This window comes from Pristis pectinata, chromosome 10 (assembly GCF_009764475.1).
Source record: "Pristis pectinata isolate sPriPec2 chromosome 10, sPriPec2.1.pri, whole genome shotgun sequence".
Lineage (NCBI taxonomy): Eukaryota > Metazoa > Chordata > Chondrichthyes > Rhinopristiformes > Pristidae > Pristis > Pristis pectinata.
In genome coordinates, this window is record NC_067414.1 from 4638240 (window position 1) to 4664624 (window position 26385).

General features: G+C 45.6%; 1 protein-coding gene across 1 annotated transcript in view; it reads left to right on the forward strand.

The window, feature by feature from the left end:
• LOC127575302 (CUB and sushi domain-containing protein 1-like) overlaps positions 1-26385 on the forward strand; it is a 2402828-nt gene that overhangs the window by 2112440 nt on the left and 264003 nt on the right.

The window sequence follows — 26385 nt, forward strand, 5'->3', positions numbered from 1 at the left end:
AGCTACCAACCCCCTCCTGCCCACCTGAAAAGCAGCAACTAGACAGAGTTATTCCCATTACATTCGCCACTGTTAACCTAATTTATCATAACAGATTCCACTAAATACAGCCAAGGTGAAGTAAAATGAACATACCGTTACCGCTATTATTTTTAGTTGTCATTTTGTTTTTCTTTGTCACCAGTTACTATTTTTCTTGTACATGTTTGAGGTTTTTTTTGGAAGTACTGTCAATGTTTCCCATAATGGAACTTCTTTCAAGCTATCAAAGGCTTAAGGTGCTAGGGCTTTATTCACTGGAAAGGAGGAGGATGAGAGGAGACATGATAGAGGTACATAAAATACTGAGAGGAATAGATAGAGTAGACAGCCAGCGCCTCCTTCCCAGGGCACCAATGCTTAAGACGAGAAGGCATGGCCTTAAGGTTATGGGTGGGAGGTTCAGGGGAGATGTCAGGGGGAGGTTTTTCACCCAGAGAGTGGTTGGTGCATGGAATGCACTGCCTGGGGTGGTGGTGGAGGCAGGTACGTTGGACAGGTTCAAGAGTTTGTTGGATAGGCACATGGAGGAATGTGAGATAGAGGGATATGCAGGAGGAAAGGGTTAGATAGTGTGAGGGTGGTTTGATGGACGGCACAACATGGTGGGCCGAAGGGCCTGTTTTGTGCTGTATGGTTCTATGACTGAACTCTTCCATCATCTCAGCCTCTCATGTTTAAATGTCACCTGCCCAGAATGTGTGCATGAATGGTAAGATGATGGCACCTCCAAGTTTTCACTGTACCTTGGTACAAGTGACAATAATAAACCAATTCCAATTGGTTCTTGGATTTGATTCTCATCTTAGACAAGCTGAAGTAACTCACCTAATGAATCATCAAAGCTTTCAGAGATTAGCTATTTAAGATATCTATTTCTTTATTAGTCACATGTGCACCGAAACACACAGTGAAATGCATCTTTTGCGTAGAGTGTTCTGGGGGCAGCCCGCAAGTGTCGCCACGCTTCCGGCGCCAACACAGCATGCCCACAACTTCCTAACTCGTACGTCTTTGGAATGTGGGAGGAAACCGGAGCACCCGGAGGAAACCCACGCAGACACGGGGAGAACGTACAAACTCCTTACAGGCACAGCCGGAATTGAACCCGGGTCGCTGCCGCTGTAATAGCGTAAAGCTAACCACTCTTTTAACTATTACCATTGCAATTGATATACATGGGTTCTCTTCATATTATGCCTTGTGATTAATTTCCTTGTTCTTCACATTACCTTAAGGATCATGTCCTGGCGTGTCTTCCCTACCGCTTCCTTCACTGTTTCCCCTGAAATCTGAAAATGACTTTTATTCAACTTCAACGCAAAACAGAATAACTCAGCATTGGAAATCAACATTAAGCCAAATTCCCACCACCCACTCCAATGAAGTACTCAGCAGGCTACCCAACAATAACATCAGCTTGCACTGTTTGCACTAACTTTAAAGTACTAAGATGTCTCTGTTACCTAAGGAATACAACTCAGTCATTTGGCAATGTATTAATCTTTGCTTCTGAGAATGAAATGTACACATGGCCCTCCACAGGTTACACAAGTTCTGTTCCCGTGAACCCAAACAGTTTGCGAGTCCAAAATCCGAGGCAAACTGAGTTCCCGTCTGGCAGCAGAGTGCCCGCAGCCCCACAACAACCGGCAAATCCATCCCACCCATCTCCCATGTGCAGGTTGTACATAAGTTGGGTGTTCATAAGCTCGGGACGTCCTGTAATCACTATTACAGTGCTCGCCACTGATCAAATTTTCCACCATTTAAGGTTTAGAACATAGAACAGTACAGCACAGAAACAGGGTTTCGGCCCACCATGTTGTGCCGACATAGCTAATCCCCCCCTACCTACAGAATGCCCATATCCCTCTATTTTCCTCATCATTCTTGTGCCCATCCAAGCCCCTCATAAAGGCCCCCAATGAATTTGCCTCCACCCCCCTATCAGGCACACATTCCAGGCATCCACTACTCAGTAAAAAATTTACCCCTTATGTCTCTTCTGAACCTACCCCCTCTCACCTTAAATGCATGCCCTCTGGTATTGGATTGCTCAATAATGGGAAAAAGATATTGCTTGTCCACCCTATCTAAATTTTCTTTTAGTCAGAAGGATTCCATCCCATTATCTTCTTTCTTGGCTGTAATGTTGGACATTTAAGTAAACACACTTCAGTCCGTCTACCTTACTACTTTTATAGCCTGTATTCTGCTTCTCCTTCCCCAAAGCCTCTCTACCTGTTTGATCTGACTTTTCCCCATCCCTTCTTCCTCTGACCTACTCCTCCGGTTCCCTTCCCCCTCACAAACTAGTTTAAACCCTCCCAAACGACCCTAGCAAATCTCGCCAACAAGGATATTGGCCCCCTTCTGGTTCGGGTGCAACCCATCCTCTCTGTACAGGTCCCACCTTCCCGAGAAGAGATCCCAATGATCCAGAAATCTAAAACCCTCCCTCCTGCACCAACTTCTCAGCCACGCATTTATCTGCCACCTCCTCCTATTCCTGCCTTCACTATCGCTTGGCACCGGCAGCAATCCCGAGATTGCTATCCTTGAGGTCCTGTTCCTCAATTTTCTGCCTAGCTCCCTGAACTCGCTCTTCAGGACCTCATCCCCCTTCCTACCTATGTCGTTGGTGCCAATATGGACCGCAACTTTTGGCTGCTCTCCCACCCGCTCAAGAATCCTGTGGACCCAATCAGTGACATCCCGGACCCTGGTACCTGGGAGGTAACATACCATCCGGGATTCATGCTCACTGCCACAGAACCTCCTGTCTGTTTCCCTGACTATCGAGTCTCCTATCACTACTGCCTTCCTCTTCTCCTCCCTTCCTTCTGAGCAGCAGGACCGGTCCCAGTGCCAGAGACCTGGTAACTGCAGCTAGGGCCCTGCAGGTCATCCCCCTCAACAGCTTCCAAGGCAGAAAAACTTGTTACTGAGGGGAACAGCCTCCGGGGTTCCCTGCTCTGTCTGCCTGCCTGACTTCTTCTTCCTCTTACCTCCCCTGACAGTCACCATTCTATCTGCCTCCTGAACCTCAGATGTACTTGCTCTAAGGGGGGTGACTGTCACCTGATGGACCATGTCTACATAACTCTCTCCCTCCCTTACGCTGCGCAGTGTTTGTAGCTGCGACTTCCAGCTCATCAACACTGAGCCGAAGTTCGTCCAGCCTCAAGCACTTACTGCAGATGTGGCCATCTTGGACCGCTGCAAGGTCCACGAGTTCCCACATCAAACAGCTGCAGCACACCACCACGTCCTCCATCTGACTACCTTTCTTTTTTCCCTAGTTAGTCCCACCTACAAATCTATAGTAGACAACAGGTAAACCTTGCCTTTACCTACTTACCAGCTACTTACCCTCCTTGCCCCTTCACGCCGAAGCCCCTTGAGCCAAAGCCCAGAACACTCTGCTGCCACTCACTTCCGCTGCCCGCTCTGACACTGCCCGCTCTATAGGCTGTTTCCTTTTAAGCTGCCCGCGCCGCGCCTGCGCAGTCCAGCCCCCACTCAACTAGTTAGAAAAAACTTATAAAAATTTAACCCTTACACTAAAAACCCTAACATGATGTTGTTCCGGAGATATTTGGTGATGTGTGAGGACTTACATATGTGAAAGATAACGTTATTGTCTTTGCTTCTCACAGAAAGGTGATGAGGTAAATTTGAAAGAATAGTCCAGAGTATTTTTTATTTGCCAATAATATACATCAATTTTAATTTGGTTTATTATTGTCTCTTGTTATCCTTTCCACCGCTACTGACTCAATGCAGTTCAACTGCCATGAGAGAAGTAAGCTGGCTGAGTGCACAATGATGGCTCCAAGCAGCCTGTCTGGAGAAGTTGCTGATTCCATTCATTCACATTAAAGCTGCCAGGGGCTGGTTTGACCAGTGCAACACAGATCTGTCCTCCTCTGAAGCAATCAGGGTATGGCAGAAGCAACATGGTGATGCTAGAGTGGAGCAGGGCTGGCACACCCTGGAAGCAAGGTTGCAGAAAGATAAATGCTTCAAACACTCTCTATTCCAAAAGGTGTACAGGTTAGGAGCTGTGGGCATGCTATGTTGGTGCCTGAAGAGTGGTGACACTTGCGGGCTGCTCCCAGCACATTCTCAGTAACACAAAAAGATGCATTTCACTGTGTGTTTTGATGTACATGTGACTAATAAATAAACATCTTATATCTTATCTTAAGCTGGAATAGGAATAAACTGACTGCTTGATTGATGTAAGTACTTAGTCAACTTTCGAAAGTTTTCCCATAGTCCAGTCTGGTAAATTGGTTTATTATTTTCACTTGTACTGAGGTACAGTGAAAAACTTGTCTTGCATACCGATCGTACAGGTCAATTCATTACACAGTGCAGTTACATTGAATTAGTATAGAGTGCATTGATGTAGTAACAGGTAAAAACAGTAACAGTACAGAGTAAAGTGTCACAGCTACAGAGAAAGTGCAGTGCAATAAGGTGCAAGGGTCACAACAAGGTAGATCGTGTGGTCAGAGTCCATCTCATGGAAAAAGGGTGGTATTGTTTGTGAATTGGATAGCCTTTCGGCTACAGAATGATATTGATCTGCTGGTAAATTGAGCCGAACAATGGCAATAGAATCTAATCCTGATCAGAGTGAAGTTTTGCATCTTCAGGGAGTTTAATAAGGGTAGGACCTATGTCATAAATAATAAGGCCCTAGTGAGTACTGAGGGACAGAGGGACCTCAGCTTACAAATCCAAAGATCTTGTCCAAAGACAGCAAAATGAAATAAGGTGGTGAAGAAGGTATTGGTTTATGAAAAGCTTGTCTTGAATACTGTTCAAACAGATCAATTCATTACACAGTGCATTGAGGTAGTACAGGGGTAAAAACAATAACAGAATGCAGAGCAAAGTGTCACAGCTACAGGGAAAGTGCATTGCAGGTAGACAATAAGGTGCAAGGTCACAGTGAGATAGATTGTGAGGTCAAGAGTCCATCTTATTGTACTACAAACCACTCATTAGTCATATAACAGTGGTGTAGGAGCTGTCCTTGAGCCTGGTGGTACAGAATACTTGACTTCATTATTAGGGATACAGAATATAAGAACAGTGAGGTCTTGGTATGACCTTATAAAACATTGTTTTGGCCCTAGTTGGAGAATTGTGTTCAGTTCTAGTCGCCAAACTTTTGGATATTCACCACTTGGAAATATATTGCCCGTCCTTCATCAACACTGGATCCAAATCCTTAAATTCCTCACCCAGCAGCACTTTTGGGAATACTGTTATTTGAGGGAGTGTGGTGGTTCAAGAAGGCAGCTTCACAAGGGGCAGCCAGGGATGGGCAATCAATACCCATGTCAATTAACGAGTACATAAGAACATAAGAAATAGGAGCCAGGAGGAGGCCATCTGGCCCGTCGAGCCTGCTCCACCATTCAATAAGAATCATGGTTGATCTGGCCGTGGACTCAGATCCACCTACCTGCCTTTTCACCATAACCCTTAATTCCCCTACAATCCCAAAAATCTATCTGACTCTGTCTTAATATATTTAATGAGGTAGCCTCTACTGCTTCCCTGGGCAGAGAATTCCACAGATTCACTACTCTCTGGGAAAGCAGTTTCTCCTCATCAGCCTTCCTAAAATCTATTACCCTGAATCTTGACACTATGTCCCCTCGTTCTAGTCTCACCCCACTAGTGGAAAAACAACCTTTTTGCCTCTATCTTACCTATCCCTTTCATAATTTTGTATGCTTCTATAAGATCCCCTCTCATTCTTCTGAATTCCAGCAAGCACAGTCCCAGGCGACGCAATCTCTTCTCATAGGCTAACCCCCTCATCTCCGGAATCAACCTGGTGAACCTCCTCTGCACTGCCTCCAAAGCCAGTATATCTTTCCTCAAGTAAGGAGCCCAGAACTCCACGCAGTACTCCGGGTGCGGCCTCACCAGTACCCTGTACAGTTGCAGCATACCTCCTGCTCTTAAATTCATCCTCCAGCAATGAAGGCGAATGTTCTATTTGCCTTCTTGCAACCTTTTGTGATTCATGCACAAGCACTCCCAAGTCCCTCTGCACAACAGCATGCTGCAATCTTTCACTATTTAAATAATAATCTGATCTTCTATTTCCCTTCCAAAGTGATGACCCCACATTTACCAGGGGACAGGCATAGATAGTGTAGCGGTTTAGCGTAACACTATTACAGCACCAGTGACCCAGATTCAATTCCTGCCACTGTCTGTAAGGAGTTGTATGTTCTCCCTGTGTCTGCGTGGGTTTCCTCCGGGTGCTCCGGGTTCCTCCCACGTTCCAAAGACGTACGGGTTTAGGAAGTTGTTGGCGCCGGAACCATGGCGACACTTGCGGGCTGCCCCAGAACACTGCGCAAAAGTTGCATTTCACTGTGTGTTTCGATGTACGTGTGACTAATAAGAAATCTTAGCTTATCCACCAACATTGTACTCCATCTGCCAGACCTTGCCCACTCACTTAACCTATCTATATCTCACTGCAGACTCTCCGCATCCTCTGCACAATTTGCTTTTCCATTCAATATTGATAAGATCGGTCATTTACTGGTGCTCTCTTTTCTCTCTAATGGAACAATATTTGCAGCTTTCCAACCTTAAGGGAGATTTCCTGACTCACAAGAGGTTGAGAAGGTCATGTTTGTAGTAGCTGCAGGTTCTCACCTGTTTTCTGTCAGTGACTGGGATGAAAAAGCTTCCAGAGGATTTGCCAGTGCTGTTATTTTTGCTGGTGCTGTTTTATCCTGTCAACTTCAGTGACTTTCAGCCCTTGATTCATTATTAATTCCCCAAAATGACAGGTACATTAACGACAGGATGTAATTATTCAACCGAGTCTGCTGGTTCCCCACACTTATTTTCAGTATTACTCACCCATTTTATAGGGTACAACATTACCCTTTGACTCCCTTCAACCTTCTCATATAATTGTTTTTTTTGTTTTACTCTCGACAGCCTCTGCGCCTGTCGTTGCTAATTTCAACGTGCAAGTTCCAGTTTCACAATGCCATTTTACCAGACTTGCAACCCTATAATTTAAGCTTTTCAATGAACACCAAAATGGTTTGGAGCCAGAGTGTTAGATGCTTCGAAACAAAGTGACACCCATTGATTTAATCTCGAAGTGTGCCGGCATCTGTTTTCTTCCCACGACCTCTTTTACCAAATTCATGAGCAGCTGTGCACACTGTTGTCACCCTTCTGCTCGATCCCTTCTCTGCAGACAGAAGTGAGTTATGTATCCTAATAACTGTCTCATCGATCGCTTTAATCTCGGCAGTTGTCTTTCTGCTTTGGTTCCCTCATCTCCCAGTACTTTTTTCTTCCTGCAGTTCATCCATCTCACATTTAGATGACACTAACACTGGTGAAGGAATGGACAATGAAGAAGGTTATCTAAGCTTTCAATGGGACCTTGACCAACTGGGCCAGTGGGCTGAGGAATGGCAGATGGAGTTTAATTCAGATCAACATGAGGTGCTGCATTTTGGTGAGACAAACCAGGGTTGGACTTGAACAGTGAATGGCAGGGCCCTGAGAGGTGTCGTCGAACAGAGAGACGAGGGGTGCAGGTACATAGTTCCTTGAAAGTGGTGACACGGGTAGGCAGGGTGGTGAAGAAGGCGTTTGGCGCGCTGGCCTTCATCAGTCATGGCATTGAGTACAGGAGTTGGGACGTCATGTTACAGCTCTACGAGATGTTGGTGAGGCCACATTTGGAGTACTGCGTACAGTTCTGGTCGCCCTGCTATCGGAAGGATGTCATTTAACTGGAAATGGTGCGAAAAAGCTTCATGAGTATGTTACCGGGGCTGGAGGGCTTGGGTTATAAGGAGAGGCTGGGTAGGCTGGGGCTCTTTTCCCTGGGGTCTAGGAGGCTGAGGGGTGACCTCATAGAGGTTTATGAAATCATGAGGGGCACAGATAAGATGAATAGCTACAGGGCAAGCACGGTAGTGTAGCGGTGAGCGTAACGCTATTACAGCGCCAGCAACCCGGGTTCAATTCCGCCCGCTGCCTATAAGGAGTTTGTATTTTCTCCCCGTGTCTGTGTGGGTTTCCTCCGGGTGCTCCGGTTTCCTCCCACATTCCAAAGACGTACGGGTTAGGAAGTTGTGGGCATGCTACTTTGGCGCCGGAAGCATGGCGACACTTGCGGGTTGCCCCCAGAACACTCTACACAAAAGATGCATTTCACTGTGTGTTTCGATGTACATGTGACTAATAAAGAGATCTTTTCCCCAGGGTAGGGAAGTCCAAAACTAGAGGGCATGGGTTTAAAGTGAGAGGAGAAAGATTTATGGGGGACTTCTTTAAACGGAGGGTGGAACGAGCTGCCAGAGGAAGAGGTAGAGGTGGGTACAATGACAATATTTAAAAGATATTTGGACAGGTACACAGAAAGGAAAGGTTTAGAGGGATATGGGCAAATGGGACTAGCTCAGTCACATGCTTCATTGGGACAGATGAGTTGGGCTGAAGGGCCTGTTTTCCATGCTGTATGTCTCCATAATTCTAAGACCCTGTAATGCATCTTTCTCATCATACCTGTATAGTCTTGTGTGGCTATGAAGGTCTTTACTGTGTGGACCCCTGCTGTATCACAATCCACACCTTTATCTCTTTCTGCTTCCATTATAAAATAAGATACCTTTATTAGTCACATGTACATCGAAACACACAGTGAAATACATCTTCTGCGTAGAGTGTTCTAAGGGCAACCGGCAAGTGGCCGCCACGCTTCCAGCGCCAACATAGCACGCCCACAACTTCTAACCCGTACGTCTGTAGAATGTGGGAGGAAACCGGAGCACCCGAGGAACCCACGCAGACACGGGGAGAACGTACACATTACCCGCCTTTTTCCAATTTATTTATCCATGGACATTCTTAGTTTTCAGGTTTTAATATCACATGCAACCTTTCCACTCAAAATCAAAATCCTTCCTTCTTAAATGACCAGGCTGGCTGCCAGAGATCTGAGCCATTGGTCTCGAGACTTGAGTTGAATCCCACCATGGCTGCTGAGGTATCTACATTCAGATGGTTAAATAAATCTGGATAAAAAAAGAAACTGGTCTCCATAAGACATAGGAAGGGAATCAGGCCATTCAGCCCATCAATTATGCTCGGTCTTTCAATCGTGGCTGATTTTTTTTTCCAACCCAATTCTTCCGCTTCTCCCTGTAACCCTTAACCTCCTTACCAATCAAGAACCTGTCAATCTCTGCCTTAAATACACCCAATGACTTGGCCTCCACAGCCCGCTGTGGAAATGAATTCCACAGATTCACCACCCTCTGCCTGAAGAAATTCCTCCTCATCTCTGTTCTAAAGGCACATCCCTTTATTCTGAGGCTGTGCCCTCAGATCCTAGGCTCTCCCACCAAAAGGAAACGTCCTCTCCACGTCCACTCTATCCAGGCCTTTCAGTATCCAGTTTGGTTTCAATTAGATCCCCTCTCATCCTTCTGAACACCATCGAGTACAGGCCCAGACACATCAAGTGCTCCTCATACGTTAAGCAATCTCCAAAAAAGATATTAGAACTTTATGGAGTATCAGTAGAAGTGAGAAGGGGCAGGAGTGGCATGAAACTCTTTTTCCCATTATTGAGTGATCCAATACCAGAGGGCATGCATTCAGAACAGACGTGAGGGGTACATTTTTTACTGAGAGAGTGGTGGATGCCTGGGATGCATTGCCTGATAGGGTGGTGGAGTCATATTCATTGGGGGCTTTTAAGAAGGGTTTGGATGGGCACATGAATGAGAGGAAAATGGAGGGATATGGGTATTCTGTAGGTAGGAGGGAATAGCTCTGTTGGCACAGCATTGTGAACCGAAGGTCCTGTTCTGTGCTGTACTGTTCTGTGTTCTATGAAACAACAGAATTATTGGAAACAAAAACTCTTTGGGTTCACTCGTATTCCCCCAGGGTAGACAATCTGCTCACTTTACCTTGTCGAGCCTATGCGTGACTCAAGACCCACCAATGTGGTTGATTCCTGACCCCCGTCACAGTTCAGGAGCAATGAGAGATAGACAGTAAGTACCAGCAGTGTCCACACCCTACGCAGGAATAAATAGTCACAAGTAAAGCTCACACAAGTGTTCAGCAGTCAAGGTCAGCCCTCACTCTCAGATCCTGTTGATGTTTAACACATTTGACACCTTGTTTTTCATTGCTGTGTGTCACGAACCAGCAACAAAAGAAACACACTGAGCATGATTTAGTGTTAAAAACTATTTTATTAATCACTACTTATGATAATACGTAAAATAAAAGTAAAAATGTTAGTATGTTAGAATTCAAAGATGTTAAACCTTGAACGTTAACCCCAAAACTAAACTCGTCGTGTGTGTGTGTGTGACAAAGTCCAAAACTCCCAGTTCCGGAATGGTTCTTAAAGTTCAGTTCCGCAAGCCATAAGGTGAAACATGAGCAAGGGCTTCTTCAACAACCACCGTTGTCTGAAGATAAGACGTAGACGTAGAGAAACATAGAGAGAGTACATACGAAATCCAAATGTTCCATGATGGAACCCAAACGACACTCCAGCGTTTACTCGGTAGTGACTTCCTCACCCCGAAAAGCATCTGAATCGTGGTCGTCCACACACAAATACCTGTTTCCTTCTACAGGTCAGCAACAAAGTGAACTCCACTGGATTACTTCCAACTTCCATACATGGATTTCAGTGGCAGACACAGTTATAGTTTCTCATCCATCGATAGAGAAAACAAGCAGGCTGGTGTCTCTCTCCCTTCTCTCTCTCTCTCCTTCTTCTTCTAACCTCTTCAACAACGTCATTACGTCCTTTATCTTCTATTGACGTAAGCATGCCCCACACACATATACACACACACACACACACTATCTTAAAGGGACTTTCACTGAGTCCGTAACACCTCCCACCTAAAAAAAAATTTTTCCCAAGAAAAATTTACCCGCGCTTACAGTTAGTAATGTTAATAATTATCATGCTACACAACTACAGACTATCAGATTAGTACAGATACGTTTCCCATTTAACATCGGGAAAGACAATCAGCAATCACATTATCTTTGCCTTTAATGTGAGTTATCATGAGATCAAACTCTTGCAAAATTAAACTCCAGTTTAACAGCCTTCTGTTCTTGTTTTTGACTCGGCTCAGAAACACCAATGGGTTATGATCTGTATATACAGTCAATGGTTTCTGAGCGGTGCAAACATATACACTGAAATGTTGCAAGGCTAAAACAAGCGACAGTAATTCTTTCTCTATGGTGCAATAATTCTTTTGATGCTCATTAAATTTCTTTGAAAAGTAAGCTACAGGATGGTCAATATCATCAAGGTCACCCTTCTGCAACAACACAGCTCCTGCAGCTTCATCACTGGCATCTACTGCTAATGAAAACGGCTTTTCAAAGTCAGGTGTTTTGAGCACCGGATGGTAGCATAAAATGGCTTTCAGCTTCTCAAATGCTTCTTGACAAGAATCTGTCCAAACAAACTTTACTCCCTTCTTCAGAAGATTAGTTAGGGGAAGAGCAATGTGTTGCAGAATCAAGATGAGCTCTGCTGGGAAATTGAGGCATCTTAAACCTTTCGGTGAACGTGACCTTTGCATTCAGTGTCTCCTCAACTGCACTGCGGGGCTCCCAGAACTGCAGGGATTCACTCCTGCCCTTCTGGTACGCTCCTGGTGTGAATGCTTTTCCCACTCTTCTGTACAAATTGTTCTTCAGAATTCCCACGTGTTACGTTTGTTCTTCATCAAGAGACAAACTTCGCGTGGGTTTAACATCTGTACCTTTTATTAACCAGCAACAGACTGCTAGCTTTCCCTCTCCATGTGACCCCTTGCATTGCCTATTGGGAACTGTAGTTCTTTCTTATAACTACATAACAACACATCTTCCCTCTTTAAAGAAAAACAAACACAATACTTTGTCCTGATAATCCTGCCAAGAACCCTTGTCTGCTCAGCAGCTTTCAATCAGCCTCTGAGGTGGTTTAATGATCGTTCCAAAGTTGGAGTGGATTTGTTTGACTGTAATGGGAAGAGACTGCTTGTAACAGACTGCTTGCTTTTTTTTCTTTTTTGATGGCCACCTCCTATTCCCCCATGTGACCCCTTGCATTGCCTATTGGGAACTGTAGATCTTTATTATAACTATATAATAACACACCATGTGAGTTCTCTTCCACCCCTCTCCCCATCATTGTAGCATGTACTTTCCCAACCCACACTCTCAGCAGCTGAAAGACCACTGGTGGTGTCATCCCTTTGGTGCTACTCAGAATCATAGAGTCATCCAGCGCAGAAACAGGCCCGTCCCAGCGAGTCCCATTTGCCCACACGTGGCCCATGTCCTTGTACCTGCGCCAACTGTCTTTAAAAGTTGTCATTGTCCCTGCCTCAACCACCTCGTCTGACAGCTCATTTCATATATGCACCACCCTCTGCGTTCAATAAAAAAAAGTTGCCCCTTAATTTCCTATTAAATCTTTCCCCTCTCACCTGCCCTCTAGTTCTTGATTCCCAAATCCTGGGAAAAAGACTGAGTGCGTTCACCCTATCTATGCCCCTCATGATTTTATACACCTCTATAAGGTCACCCCTCAGTCTCCTAAACTCCAAGGAAAAAAAGTCGGAGCTTGTCCATCCCCTCCCTATAACTCAGTCCCTCAACATCCACACTAACCTTTGTTGCATTCCATCCAGTTTAATAACATTTCACCTTTAGCAGGGTACACAGCGATAGGATCGTACAGCACAGAGACGGCCCCTCTGGGCTCACCTCGTCCATGCCGGCCATGATGCTCCTCTGCTAATCCAGTTTGCCTGCCTTAGGTCCATATCCCTCCATGCCTTCCTTATCTTAGTACGGGCAGGCACGGTAGTGTAGCAGTTAGCGTAACGCTATCACAGCACCAGCGACCCGGGTTCAATTCCGGCCGCTGTCTCAAAGGAGTTTGTACGTTCTCCCCGTGTCTGCGTGGGTTTCCTCCGGGTGCTCCTGTTTCATCCCACATTCCAAAGACTTACAGGTTATGAAGTTGTGGGCATGCTATGTTGGCGCCGGAAGCACGGCGACACCTGCGGGCTGCCTCCGGAACACCGTATGCAAAAGATGCATTTCACTGTGTTTTGATGTGCATGTGGCAAATAAAGATATCTTACCTGCCTTTTAATCTTTGCAATTCTGTCTGCCTCCACCACATCCTCTGGCAATTTGTTCCAGATATTCACCACTCTGTGTACGGAAAAAGTTGCCACACCGATCTTATTTATGTTGTTCCCACCTCACCTGAAACCTGTGCCCGCTCTAGTTTTAGAAGAAGTTTCTGATGAGCTATTCTTTCTCTGCTCCTCATAATCTTATAAACCTCCATAAGGTCACCCCTCAGCCTCCAACTCTCTTGTGAGAACCCAGCCTATCTCACCTCTCCTTGTAACTAAAGCCCTCCATTCCTGGCATCAACCTGATGAGTCTCTCCTGGACTCCCTCCATCACTACCGCATCCTTCCTGTGCACAATACCTCCCGAGAAGAGAAGAGGAGTCAACGTTTCAGGTTGAAGACCCTTCATAAGAACTGTTTGAATTTCCATTTATGTGATGACTGAAAGGTCCGGATAGAGTGGACGTGGAGAGGATGTTTCCATCAGTGGGAGAGTCCAGGATCCGAGGGCACAGCCTCAGAATAAAGGGACGTCCCATTACAGCTGAGATGAGGAGGAATCTTGTCAGCCAGAGGGTGGTGAACCTGTGGAATTTGTTGCCACAGAGGCCAAGTCATTGGGTGTATTTAAGGTGGAAATTGATAGGTTCTTGATTGGTGAGGGGTTGAAGGATTTCAGGGAGAAGGCAGGAGAATGGCGTTGAACAAAAAAAAAATCAGCCATGATTGAATGGCGGAGCAGACGCGATGGGCTGAATGGCCTAATTCTGCTCCTATATCTTATCGTCTTATTCCAGCTGAAAAGGTTTCCCACCAATTTCATCTTGTGTGAAGCAAACAATCAACTTCATACCCTGATCCTGGATGTAAACAAATGACAAACAACCTTACTAAAGGAAGTTTCTCTGTTCCGTATTGGTCGCACGTATGATTGCTTTTCGGTAGCATTCAACGCAACAGGAATGCTAAATCATTCCCACGGTGACGTACGTTCTTACAGTGCCTTGTGCTTCTGCTCTGTGACTTCAGCACGGTAACTTCAAGAAGTTGTATCTCAGCAACAGCTGGCACTTTTCTGTTTGTGGGTTATCCTTTCCACCGCTACTGACTTGATGCGGTTCGACTGCCATGAGAGAAGTAAGCTGGCCGAGTGCACAATGAGTGGCTCCAAGCAGCCTGTCTGGAGAAGTTGCTGATTCCATTCATTCACATTAAAGCTGCCAGGGGCTGGTTTGACCAGTGCAACACAGGTCTGTCCTCCTCTGAAGCAGTCAGGGTATGGCAGAAGCAACATGGTGATGCTAGAGTGCAGCAGGGCTGGCACACCCTGGAAGCAAGGTTGCAGAAAGATCAAATGCTTCAAACACTCTCTATTCCAAAAGATGTACAGGTTAGGAGCTGTGGGCATGCTATGTTGGTGCCTGAAGAGTGGTGACACTTGCCGGCTGCCCCCAGCACGTTCTCAGTAACGCAAAAAGATGCATTTCACTGTGTGTTTCGATGTATGTGTGACTAATAAATAAACATCTTATATCTTATCTTAAACTGGAAATAGGAATAAACTGACTGCTTAATTGATGTAAGTACTTAATCAACTTCCAAAAGTTTTCCCACAGTCATTCTGGTAATTGGTTTATTATTGTCACTTGTACTGAGGTACAGTGAAAAACTTGTCTTGCATACTGTCCGTATAGATCAATTCATTACACAGTGCACTGAAGAAGTACAGGGTAAAACAATAACAGAATGTAAAATAAAGTGTTGCAGTTACAGAGCAAGTGCAGTGCAGGCAGACAATAAGGTGCAAGGCCGTGACGAGGTAGATTGAGGTCAAGAATCCATCATATCGTACTTGTATCTTAATAACATTTCACCGTAAGTGTGCTGCTCTTCGACAGTTATGAACAATGTTCCAGCAACTTTACACACTCCAGTATTTTACTAGAGTGGCCTTTGTCCTTTGTTGCTTCTACCTTATCACCTCCCAGCTTCTGTCACTACTTCCACTCCCCCCCCTCCCCCATCTGCCTCTCACCTCCACCCCCCTTCTCTCCTGGATCCACCTATCGCTTGCCAACTCTTGCTTCACCCCTTCCTTCCCTTGTTATACTGGCTCTCTCCCATCCGTCTCTCAGTCCTGATCAAGGGTCTCGACCTGAAACGCCGACTGTCCATTTCCCTCCATAGATGCTGCCTGACCCGTTGAGTTCCTCCAACATTTTGTGTGCTACTTCATCCTTTGTGGTGGCTGTGTCACTGGTCAATTAAATGCAGCAGGTAATAACTGCCAAGCATATTATCCATGCAAGGCGACTATTTGTTTGGACAAACTTAGATGATGTATCACAAATTTCTTGCTTCAACATCCAGAATCAGAATTAGATTTACTATCACAGACATATGACGTGAAATGTGTTGTTTTGCGGCAGCAGTATAGTGCAAGACACAAAAATCTATAAAATACAGGAATAAATGAATAGTGCAGAGAAAAAGGAATAACAAGGTAGTGTTCATGGGTTCATGGACCGTTCAGAAACCTGATGGCGGAGGGGAAGAAGCTGTTCCTGAATCATTGAGTGTGGGTCTTCAGGCTCCTGTACCTCCTCCCCGATGGTAGTGACGAGAAGAGGGCATGTCCCGGGTGGTGAGGATCCTTAATGATAGATGCCGCCTTCGAGAGGCACCGCCTCTTGAGGATGTCCTCAATGGGGAGGGTTGTGCCTATGATGGAGCTGGTTGAGTCTACAATCCTCTGCAGCCTTTTGCGATCCTACACATTGGTTGCATCACCGCCTGGTATGGAGGCTCCAATCAGAATGCTCTCCACTGTACATCTATAGAAATTTGCAAGAGCCTTTGGTGACATGCCAAATCTCCTCAAACTCCTAATGAACTCGAGCCACTGGCGTGCCTTCATCATGATTGCATCAATGATAGATCCTCTGAGATGTTGACACCCAGAAACTTGAGGCTGCTCACCCTTTCCACCGCTGACCCCTCAATGAGAACTGGTGTGTGTTCTCCCGACTTCCCCTTCCTGAAGTCCACGATCAGTTTCTTGGTCTTTTTGTTTTCTTGTCGGCTTACAGCACAAGACTGCTCGCATCAAGGAGCAAGGCAAGGGGTTCACTTCAAAAGCAAGCCATGACTCCTTACGAGGAAGTAGCCTTGAAGGTTCTATAAATGAATGCAATAAAGGGAGAGAGGAGTCAGAACTGTCCTCCAAGCTCATCGTCTTGGTCTGTCTTCTCTCACTCACACACATTCTTTTCCTTGCACAGAACAGAGGGAGCTTGGGGTACAAGTACATGGTTCACTGAAAGTGGAGTCACAGGTAGACAGGGTGGTGAAAAAGGCATTTGGCACGCTGGCCTTCATCAGTCAGGGCACTGAGTATAGGAAGTTGGGAGATCATGCTGCGGTTGTACAGGACATTGGTGAAGCCGCACTTGGAGTGTTGTGTTCAGCTTTGGTCGCCCTGTTATAGGAAAGACGTTATTAAACTGGAAAGAGTGCAGAAAAGATTAACGAGGACGTTGCCAGAACTTGAGGGACTGAGTTATAGGGAGAGGTTGGATAGGCTAGGACTTTATTCCTTGGAACGTAGGGGAGTGAGAGGTGGTGTTGTAGAACAGTATAAAATCATGAAGGGTGAGACCATCATGAGGGGTGAGTGCACTTAGTCTCAGGGTTGGGGAATCAAGAACTAAAGGGCATAGGTTTAAGGTGAGAGGGGAGAGATTTAAGAGGAACTTGAGGGCAACCTTTTACACAAAGGGTGGTGTGTGTGTGGAATGAGCTGCCAGAGGAAGTGATTGAGGCAGGTCAGCACAACTTTTTGAAGACCTTTGAACAGGTACATGGATGGGAAAGGTTTAGAAGGTTATGGGCCAAACGCTGGCAAATGGGACTATCTTGGACGGGCATCTTGGTCGGCATGGACCATTGGGCCGAAGGGCCTGTTTCTGTGCTGTGTGACTCTCTGATTCAGGAGTGTAATATTGCCACAACTTGCCATTCAAGTACAACTTTAAGGGATGTTTTACAACAAGGATTCTAAATACTTTATTGTTTTCTTCCTCTGGGTGAGGGATAGAGGATGTAGCAAAGCTGAATGTCTTGCCCCTGCCAAGTATTGCACAGTGCACTCGTTGACATCAAGCACCAGAACCGATATACACACTGAGAAGCTGCAGCCAGGGATTTGTTTGTAAGAGGGAGCACTTAATGAAGTTCAGAGTATGATTGAGAAGGACAAAGAGCAGGAGAGTTTGAAGGAGAATCAACCAGTTTTCTCAAGGACCGACGCACTCAGTTGCCGGGTCTCATGATTAGGATCTCATGCAGACTGATTAGCAAGGAAGTTTGACAGCTCTTTAGCAGGACTTTATTCTGTGTATAAACGCATGCCAGCGAACTTACAAGGTGTGAAACCATCTTTTGAGGAGTCCCAACTCCTCCTCCGTGGACACACAGGAACTTTCAGGCACACTATCCATGCAGGGTACGACAGTAAGTCTTTGATCTGTCACATATTTCTCGCTTCATTACGCAAACTCTTTCGTTTTCTGTCAATTTACTGCGTTAAGGATGCTCACATTAAGCAGCCAGGTGTGTAGAACGAGCCTCACTTAAATGGCAATCCTTGATCCGCCCGCCCCCTTGTAAGGAAGTAGCCTTGACGATCCCATGAATTAAAGCAGAGGGGCCGAGAGAGCTCATAAACTTCCCCCGAGTTCATGAACGTTATTATCGGGGCCTGTATGTTCTTTCCCTCATTATTATTCTTTTCCTTGCACAAGGATCGCTGTTAACTGCAGCCTCCCCATGAACCTCCGCCATATATTTCCGAGGTCAGGGTGCCAACAAAATGAATAGTAATTGATTTATTATTCGTCGAGCACCTTCACTCCGTCCGCCGCAAGAACCAGGACCTCCCGGTGGCCACCCACTTCAATTCCACATCCCACCCCCACACTGACATGCCTGTCCGCGGCCTCCGCTGCTGCCACATTGAGGCCAGGCGCAGGTTGGAGGAACAACACCTCATATTCTGTCTTGGGACTCTCCAACCTGCTGGCCTCAAGATCAATTTCTCTAATTTCCGGTAACCCCTCCCCTTCTTTTTCTTCCCCCCCCCCTTTGTCTTCCCTTATTCCTGTGGCTTCCTTCCCCCACCTTGATGACCTGCCCATGTCCTCTCCTTCCCTCCCCCATCCTTTATTCCGTGGTCCACTGCCTCTCTTTTTAGTCATTGAGTTCCTATCAGTCATTGAATGTTTTAAGATAAGATTTCTTTATCAGTCACATGTACATCGAAACACACAGTGAAATGCAACTTTTGCGTAGAGTGTTCTGGGGGCAGCCCGCAAGTGTCGCCACGCTTCCGGCGCCGACATAGCACGCCCACAACTTCCTAACCCGTACGTCTTTGGAATGTGGGGGAAAACCGGAGAAACCAGAGGAAACCCACGCAGACACAGGGAGAACGTACAAACTCCTTACAGGCAGCGGACGGACTTGAACCCGGGTCGCTGGCGCTGTAAAGCGTTTTGCTAACTGCTCTACTACCGTGCCTGCCCCACTGCACCAATGCCTGTTCTGGAGACCATGCTGCTAGCACCATACCGTTTAGCCATTCCTGATGAATACTTGGATATAGAACATAGAACACCACAGCACAGTACAGGCCCTTCAGCCCACAATGTTGTGCCGACATTTTATCCTGCTCTACGATCTATCTAACCCTCCCCTCCCACATTGCCCCCCATTTCTCTATCATTCAAGTTCTGCATGTTCTGGGCAGTCGTGCCCACTTCCTGCTCCTCAGCTCCTCCACTGGATTTTCCAAGTGGAGAACTCACTAGCTCTCTTCCCTTTGAAGCCTATTGGAATTATATTTGGCTTCGGTGGCTGAGTCTTTCAATGGATCTCAAGAGACTTCCCTGCAGCCCATTCACCCGTTTCCCATTTTGAATGGAAAAAGCTGCAGGGAGTCTATCTTAAAATGAAGCCACGCGCCCTCACAGCAGCAACCCTGTGGTGACTTTTTGTTTTCCCTGACTGATTGACATCCAGCATGAAGATAAAGGCTTTAGTGTTGCATCGTGAGGTGTTTCACCAGAGTATTCTGAAGATGATCAGAAGAGACTATTGAGACAACTTCCCTCTAAAATACTGCTCTCTGTGCAGTTTTGAATTGCATCTCAACAGATAGGCAATTAATTTGCCTCTTTTCCGAATGTTGTATTGGAAATGCACTTTATAAGATGAAGCAAAATCAGGTCATTTCGAAATATTAAAAAGCATGACATTGACATCTCCCTGAATGCTATTACTAATGCATAGTCATGCTATAAAAAGCATGTACTCAACAAATCCCCATTCTGTTTGATTGTCTGATTTGACATTTACCATGCTTTGATGTTGCAGTCTGTCCTGATGTTGGCTGAGTAAATGCCCAGACCTCCCCTTGCCCAGGAGTGCAGATTTACACAATGGTTTTGCTCTTTCTAGCACCTCTCTGATTTTACGGCAGATTTATTTATTTCATCCTTTTAACTCTGACATCACAGCGATAGGAATCTGCTCAAATTCATGTTTTAATCATGCATATTCCAACTCCCTGATCAAAAAATCAATAGCATCACATATATGCAATTCCCTACACCAACTAAAGACCATTAAAGTGAGTAAGTTTTATTCCCTGGTTACCTTGAAACGACTGCTTCCTAAATGCAATTCTTTAATGTGATTATCAGTCCACAATGAACGGGTTACCTATTGCTGGGATTCATGCTTGTATTAACTTGCACTAATATAGTTTTTTTTTATTTTGTTGCATATAATTTATGTTAAATTAAGTTTATGTAATTTATGCTTGTAATGTACTGTGCTGCTGCTGCAAAGAGCTCGTTTTCATGGCATTCATACCCTGGGTATGTGTGCCCATGACAATGAACTTGAACTGGAATGATTAACAAGAGTAAGCAGAGAAATACACCGGAAAAAAAACAATGCATCAATGAATCTCAACATCTTCAAAGGGAGGTAGACCAAATTTCACTGACAGTTAATTGCAATTCAATTTTGTGATTTCTGCCATCTTCTGTGTGTTTTGATATAACTATTTTCATGTAATCACTCCTTGCAATTGCATGATTTATGCAGAGTGATTTCTCAGTCAGTGCCTCCTAACAGGTACCGCTGTTCACAGGAATCAGGACTGTGAGCTGACCAACTCCCAGTCAACATGATGGTTGCTCCTTCCCAGAGGAAGTGTGTTTCATAAGTAAAAGCAACAAGTGCTGGACCTCAAACAAAAAACATCTTAGAAAGGACTAAGGTGCTTCTGAAGCACAGAACCAACAAGACCACAAAGCTATTTTTCTTTCTTCAACTTCTGATCATGCACTAGATGTCCAGAAAAAAAATACATAGCTTTTGGCGATAAATTCCAAATTCTCAGACAGTTAACTTGAAATAAATTGGTAAATTGGTTTATTATTGGAACATGTACCAAGGTACAGTGAAAAACTTGTCTTGCATACCATTCATACAGATCAATTCATTACAACAGTGCATTGAGGTAGTACAAAGTAAATCAATAACAGAATGCAGAATAAGGTGTTGCAGTTTCAGAGAAAGTGCATTGCAGGTAGACAATAAGGTGCAAGGTCATTACAAGGTAAATTGTGAGGTCAAGAGTCCACCTTAACATACTAAGGAACCATTCAATAGTCTTATAACAGTGGGATAGAAGCTGTCCTTGAGCCTGGTGGTACGTGCTTTCAGGCTTTTGTATCTTCTGCCTGATGGGAGGGGGGAGAAGAGAGAATGACTGGGGTGGGAGGGGTCTTTGATTATGCTGGCTGCTTTACTGAGGCAGTGAGAAGTGTAGACAGAGTCCATGGAGGGAAGGCTGGTTTCTGTGATGTGCTGTGTCCACAACTCTCTGCAGTTTCTTGCAGTCCCAGGCAGAGCAGTTGCCGTACCAATGTGTGATGCATCCAGATAGGATGCTTTCGATGGTGCATCGATAAAAATGTCATGACAGTCATCACTCTTATAATGTAAAGACAAATTGGCATGTTATATTTTTTCATCAGGACTTGTCTCAACAGTTGTCAGAACACTATCTTGTGGTCCAAAAGAATTGATCCTGCACAAGTGCATTAGAAAATACTTGTATTCAAGAAGCCAAATGCATGGAATCGGCCTAACAACCATTTTGGCTCAGCTCAAGCCCAGGTTCCAGGGATTAAGTGTGCAACCCAGCTTCCTCAACCAGCAAGAACAAAAGCATTAGCTGAAGGCAGGCTTTAAACAAAACTGTCATTCAAATGCAGGAAAATAAAGATGGAAACATGGCCCATGAAGTCCATGTGAATGACTGACCAACCCCCTTTGTGCTCATCCCACATTCTCATCAACTCCCCCCAGATCTTAGTATTTACCTGTTAAGTACATTATCAAAGATACCTCTACTTTTGATAAGGCATTATCCGAAGGACAGATAGCCCTCATCATATACTTAATAGGTGACCGGTATAATCTGGATGAAGTTGATGAGAATGTGGGGAGAATAAAAGATGGGTCAATCCATTCGGTTGGACAGTCAAGATCTCTTAAGAGTCTTGACAGGGTGATTGAGGAGTTGATAGTTCTCTTGGATGGGTCATTCAGAACAGGGATGAGAAGAAGGGCTTACCCTGAAGATAGTGAATATTCGGGGTGTGGAGGCTCAGTCATTGACGATGACAGATTTTTCGAGGTTAAGGGCATTAAAAAGTTATTGCAGGAAAGCAATGCAAATGTAAATGATCAGCCATGATATTAATGGATGGTAGTACAGGCATGAGGAGTCGAACGGTCTGCGCATGTTTCTTTTTTAAGGCCTTATATTATCCTATGGAACTGTTTGAAAAGGAAAAGGTATTTACTTGTTTAGTATTGATTCTAACCTGCGATTACCTAAGAATGGAATGAATAGTCACACATATCGTAAGAACTTCACTGCTTCAAAAAGGCTACGTGCCTTCCAATGTGGAAACAAAAGCGGCAAAACCATAAACAAGCAACGCACGCAAAACACTGGAGGAATTCAGCGGGTCAGGCAGCATCTGCAAACAGTCAAGGTTTTGGGCTGAGACCCTTCATCAGGACTGGTCAAGGATCTTGGCCTGAAACGTCGACTGTCCATTTCCCTCCGAGCCTGACCCCCTGACTTCCTCCAGCACTTTGTGTGTGTTGCTCCAGATTTCCAGCATCTGCAGAATCTCTTGTGAACTCCATGAGGATTATGTTAATGTGTTTGATATGCTTCAATGAAAGGCATTGTTTTAATTCAAGCTTTCTGAAATCTTTACAAACTTCACATCATTCATGTCTCTATAAAGTGCACAAGAGAAATCAAAGTGGGTAAAATTGATCATCACTGGAGGCTACAGAATTGGCCTGTTCTATAACTCCTGCCAGTTCCCAGGCCACTCTACTTTCTGCTCCTGGTGAAGCTGAATTTTCCAAAGTGTCGTGCCTTTGTGCACAGAAGTGATTTAACTGTATTGATTTGTCAAAATTATAGATCAGCAAAGATCCCAGATTCCATAGAAGGAGAAGCCACATGAAATAAGATAAGATATCTTTGTTAGTCACATGTACATTGAAACACACAGTGAAATGCATCTTTTGCGTAGAGTGTTCTGGGGGCAGCCCGCAAGTGTCACCACGCTTCCGGCGCCAACATAGCACGCCCACAACTTCCTAACCCGTACATCTTTGGAATGTGGGAGGAAACCGGAGCACCCGGAGGAAACCCATGCAGACACGGGGAGAACGTACAAACTCCTTACAGACAGCGGCTGGAATTGAACCGGGGTCGCTGGCACTGTAATAGCATTATGCTAATCACTACACTACCGTGCCTGCCCTGAGCAGTTTGTCATTTAGTTCCTGGCACCTGCTTTCGAGCAGAGCCAAAATGGTTGTTGGACCAACTGTAGACACTGGCCTCCTTGACCACAAGTATTATATCTGTACTGATAGTGCCTTGTCTGAGTCTGAGTTCAAAGCCAAGGACATGAATCCTGAGGTAAACAGCAATACTCCAGATCACAAGTTAGTGACGCTTTGGTTTGGAATCACAATGGACTTCTGTTGCAAAGAATGCAAGTGATGCCAGTTCCTGTAGGTTGATTAAAGTAAATCCATGGGTGAACTATTGGCTTTGACTCTGCTGAAATCTCACACTTACCTTGCCATATTTGGAAATATAAGCTTGCTGGCTAAGACAAGGCTTTGAGCACAGAACACTCCATATTTCAAAGGAAAATTGGCTCTCCCGTATGTTAATGCACAGCTAACGGAGGGGCAGGGGAAGAAGGGGCAGGAATCCGCACAACTGTCCCAACTCCAGAAGAAGCAAGGACTGAAGTCAGCATGAACTGTAGTGGGGCACATGCCATCTCTTCTACAGGGGCACTGTGGAGGTTGCCGACGAACTTCAGTGGTGGGATTTGACTCGCTCCTCTGTCCGTCTTGGCCCTCAGTGCCTGGCACAGGTTCACCTGATGTTGGCCCAGAACAGAGGTCAAATTGGGGCTGGACAAAGGACCAGAGATGGATTGGCACTAGACTGCCTCGACTGGCACCACAGACTCCAGTACCAAGCTGGGCTTGGCCGCAGGGATAAGACGGGACCTAACGCTGCATACCCAAGGAGCAGAACTGTCAGGCATCTGGAGCCCAGGGAGCAGAAGGTGACAAGAACTGTGGGACCCAGGGAGCAGAAGTGGTCTTGTAGCAACAACAAGGCATCCAGGACTTGAGGGTAGCAGATGCAGCAAGCACATCAGACCTGGTTCAATCTTTTGGGTTAAACGTAAATCACAGTCAGAAAATGCATCAGGTCAGGCAGGATGTGTGGAGAGAGAAAATGAGTGAAAGTTTCAGTTCTGAGACCCTAGATCAGAAATAGGGCGGAAGGAAAGATAAATAGTAGTATTGGGGTACAGAAATATTCAGAACAGGTCTGTCATTGAGTAATATCGGGGTACAGTACTGGTAGGGGCGGGTCTGTCACTGTATAACACCGGGGTACAGTACTGGTAGATAGGTTTGTCATTGTATCGTACAGGGGTAGAGTACTGTCTCACTCTCTCTCACTCTCATTCTCTCTTCTCTCTCACTCTCACTCTCTCTCACTCTCACTCTCTCTCACGCTCACTCTCTCTCACTCTCACTCACTCTCACTCTCTCTCACTCTCACTCTCACTCTCTCTCACGCTCACTCACTCTCACTCTCTCTCACACTCTCTCACTCTCACTCTCTCTCACTCTCACTCACTCTCACTCTCTCTCACTCACTCTCACTCTCTCTCACTCTCACTCACTCTCACTCTCTCTCACGCTCACTCACTCTCACTCTCTCTCACTCTCACTCTCTCTCACTCTCTCTCACTCTCACTCTCACTCTCTCTCACTCTCACTCACTCTCACTCACTCTCACTCTCTCTCACGCTCACTCACTCTCACTCTCTCTCACTCTCACTCACTCTCACTCTCTCTCACGCTCACTCACTCTCACTCTCTCTCTCTTCTCTCTCTCACTCTCTCTCATTTTTGTCCCCTTTCCTACACCCTCCCTCCCCAAGCACCTCCCTTCCTATCACCCATTTCCGTCCCCTTTCCCCTCCCGGTTCCATCAACCATATGTTTCAGTCACTGGCTCTCCCCCCACCTCCCCCATCTGGTTCTGTCTGCCCTTCACCTCTCCCCTGATGGTTCCCGTTCTCACCTCCTTTACTGGTCAGAGTCCAACACTGGGAGCCCTCTGTGTTCCTGCTTATCTCCCTCCAGCGGCTATCTCCACCTTTACCCTCTCCTGACCCCACGTCCCTCCATCTGCCCCGTTTATCATCTGCCTCTGTCTCCCGACACCACCTCTCCCTCTCCCCCAGCTAACTAGATTTGTTTGTCATCCCACACAAACCCCATACCCCTCTCGGTCCACCACTCACCTCAGGCCCCTGTCTCACCCCTCCCCCTCTCCTCTCTATACCGACCCTCTCCCCCTCTCTGCTCTCAGTCCGGAGGCAGGGTTTCAACCCGAAATGTCGACAATTCCTTCACCCCCCCCCCCCCCCCCCACAGATGCTGCTCGACCCGCTGAGTTCCTCCAGCAGTCTGTTCGTTGCTTTCGACGCATGTACTTTGGGAATGACGTTACGGAAGAAACATTTGAGAAAGCCCTTCCCTTCTCACGTCCTGCCTTTGCACTGAAGCAGCTGATTTTTGGCCATTTCATAGATCCTCATCATGTTTCCCTCTGTGACCTCGACAACATCTGGTCCCTCCAGCTGTAAGTTGACTGAAAAAAAGATCAAGCTGAACCAAAAATAATTATCTTGGTTACACATTGAGCATCCTGTTTAATTGAGAATAAATCACTTGTGTCACAGCCAACATGACTTAATTTTGCCTGGTGTGGCACTTAGTAATTATGGGGCTTGCTTCATTTGTTGCTCTATTTTCTGTAACCTTCACAGGTCCTGACGTGTCCGATATTTGTTAAACTTCTCTTTCAGACGTTGGTTTGTGAGGTTCCTAAATTTGGTAGCTGGCTTTGTATCAGGAAAAAAGTTCTGCGATGTTCAGTTGTAGAGGTTTGTCTGAAATATCTGGGTCTGTTGCAGTGCTGGCATCTGAAACCATTATATTCTCTATTTGTCTCAGACACAGTTCCACCCTCTCTGCTGACGTAAATGAGAGTTGATTTTGCAGAACATCCAGGGACTGAGTACTGAGACCCATGCACTCAGATTTGACTGGCGACTAACAGGAATAAAATAGCTGGAATCAACTGACAGCCCATTCTCTTGTTGTTCTTTGTTCTGACAGGTTCCTTCATCCTTTTCACCTCATTACCAGCTGCCTCCTACTAATTGGACTCTGTGAGGTCACCAAGTGGAGTATTTTAAATGGACACAATCTATTACACTGTCAAGGTTGATATAACATCTGACAAGCATGCATTTGTACAACGAAAATAAGAGAGTTTGGAACAAGGGGCTCCGTCTTCACTGATGGAGTGTGTCTCTATATTTTCGGGAAATTATACCAGAATCAGGTTTAT